This window comes from Humulus lupulus, chromosome 5 (assembly GCF_963169125.1).
Source record: "Humulus lupulus chromosome 5, drHumLupu1.1, whole genome shotgun sequence".
NCBI classification, from domain to species: domain Eukaryota; kingdom Viridiplantae; phylum Streptophyta; class Magnoliopsida; order Rosales; family Cannabaceae; genus Humulus; species Humulus lupulus.
In genome coordinates, this window is record NC_084797.1 from 107,809,305 (window position 1) to 107,812,033 (window position 2,729).

Consider the following 2,729-nt stretch of genomic DNA (forward strand, 5'->3'; position numbering starts at 1 on the left):
TGCAAATAATTTTGAGATTAAGCTAGAAATATTACAAATGGTGCAGTCTACTATTCAGTTTGGGGAGTTGCCTACGAAAGATCCTAATTTGCACATTGCCAATTTCCTGGAGCTATGTGCAACGTTTAAGATGGATGGGGTGAGTGACGATGCAATTAGACTTAGATTATTCCCATTTTCTCTACAAGACCGAGCAAAGAGTTGGCTAATTTTGCTGCATGCTAATTCTCTCACAACATTGGAGGAGTTAGCCCAAAAGTTCATAGCAAAGTTTTTCCCTCCAGTAAAAGTTGCAAAGTTGAGAGGGAAAATAAATAATTTTTACCAGACAGAAAGGGAATCATTGTATGATGCATAGGAAAGATTTAAAGAGTTATTAAGGAAGTGCCCACATCATGGTATAAAGAAGTGGATGCTAGTCAATAACTTTTATAATGGGTTAAATGGTACTACTCGTACCATAATAGATGTTGCAGCAGGAGGTGCATTCATGAGCAAAAGTTCTAATGAAGCGTATGAATTGCTGGAGAAGATGGAAATGAATAACTACCAGTTGCCAACTGAAAGGGGACAATAAAAGAAGGTGGCTAGTATGATTGAACTGGATGTTATTTCCATGCTTACAGCATAAGTGGTAGCTTTAACAAAACAATTACAATAGACCAATCTTCCATCCCAAGCCATGCAGGTACAGAATTTATACGAGGCAGGTGGTAGCAGTCATCCACTGAATCAATGCCATGTCCTAGACATGAATAACATGTCCGTGGAAGAAGTGCAAGCTATAGGAAATTACCAAAGACAAAGCAATAACCCTTTTTCCATGTCATACAACCATGGTTGGAAGAACCACCAAAAAATTTCTTGGACAAATAATCAACCCAGTCAACAATCTTATCAACAACCTCCATAAGGATTTTATCAACCACAAAATAGACCTCCACAATAGCCAATGCCCATGAAACAACCTGATGCACTGAACCAATTCATGAAAGAGACAAGGGCATCTATAAGGAGTTTGGAGACACAAGTAGGGAAATTCGCCAATATGATGACGAATAGAGCTCAAGGAAATTTTCCTAGCACTACTGAGGTGAATCCTAAAGAATAGTGCCAAGCCATCCCCTTGAGAAGTGGAACAAAGTACAAGGAGCCCAAGAGAACTCAGTCAGAGGATATAAGTCAGAAGAAAAAGGACCAAGGCATAGTAGAGAATAATTCTAGTGAAGAGATGGTTACTAAAGGCTTAGCAGAGAAAGAAGTGCTACCACCAGTGAGCATTGAGCATCATATAAAGATTTCATATCCACAGAGACTCCGTAAGCAGAATTTAGATAAACAGTTTGCGGAGTTTTTAGAGGTGTTCAAGATGCTACACATTAACATACCTTTTGCTGAAGCACAGGAATAGATGCCTAGATATGTGAAGTTTATGAAGGAGATCCTGTTTAACAAGAGGAAGAATGGAGATTATGAAACAGTAACATTGACTGAAGAGTGTAGTGCTATTTTGCAAAGAAAGCTCCCACAAAAGTTAAGAGATCCCTGGTAGTTTTACTATACCATGCACCATTGGGGAGTTTGAATGCAAGCATCCATTATGTGATCTAGGGGCAAGTATAAATTTAATGTCATTGTCAGTATTTTGCAAAAATGGATTGGGAGAAGCAAGGCCCACGACCGTCACATTACAGGTAGCAGATAGATCAGTCAAACACCCAAGAGGTATTATAGAAGATGTGCTGGTAAAAGTAGATAAGTTTATTTTTTCGGTGGATTTTATTGTTCTTGATATAAAGGAGGATGAGAATGTCCCAATTATTATGGGGAGACCATTTTTAGCAACTGGGCAAGCTTTAATAGATGTGCAAAAAAGAGAATTACGATTGAGAGTGCAAGGTGATGAAATAGTATTCACTGTATTCAAGGCAATGACCTATCCTAGGGTGAATGATAGTTGTTATTTGGTGGATGTGATAGATGGAGCAATAGCAAGTTAGAATCTAGTAGAAGATCCCTTTGATCTGAGTCTTACAGTTGATGACGTAGATGAAGAGTATTGTGAGAAAGCAGTGAGTTATTTGAATTGGATACAATCGTATTGACCATTGAGGGAAAAGAGGTTTGAAGAACTTGGTCAAGGGCCTGAAAAATGACCATCGTCCATTAAGAACCCTCATGATCTAGAATTCAAGGCTTTTCCAGAGCATTTACACTATGCATATCTTGTAGCAAAGGAAACTCTTCCAGTTATAGTATTTGCATCTCTTACTGAGGTAGAAGTAGAAAAGTTATTAAGAGTATTGAGAGTTCTTAAGACAGGTATTGGATGGAATCTAGCTGACATAAGGGGAATAAACCCATCGACTGTGATGCATAGAATTTTGATGGAAGATGATGTTAAACCGACAATTGATGCTCAAAGAAGATTAAATCCAACAATGAATGAAGTGGTAAGAAAAGAAGTTCTTAAGTTGTTAGATGCTGGAGTAATTTACCCAATTTCAGATAGTGCAGGTAGTTCCAAAGAAGGAAGGCATGACGGTGGTTAAGAATGAAAATGATGAATTGATTCTAACTCGTACTGTGATAGGTTGGAGGATATGTATAGATTACCATAAATTGAATAAGGCCACTGGAAAAGATCACTTTCCCTTGCCTTTCATTGATCAAATGTTGGATAGGTTGGCGAGCCATAGTTATTATTGTTTCTTGGATGGGTATTCAGG

General features: G+C 38.1%; 1 non-coding gene across 1 annotated transcript; it reads right to left on the reverse strand.

Moving 5' to 3' along the window:
- Nucleotides 1-295: 295 nt before the first annotated feature.
- On the reverse strand, nt 296-402 carry LOC133780713 (small nucleolar RNA R71). Its single transcript, XR_009869532.1, has one exon. It is a non-coding gene; the product is annotated as a small nucleolar RNA R71 (small nucleolar RNA).
- Between the last annotated feature and the right edge of the window lie 2,327 nt (nt 403-2,729).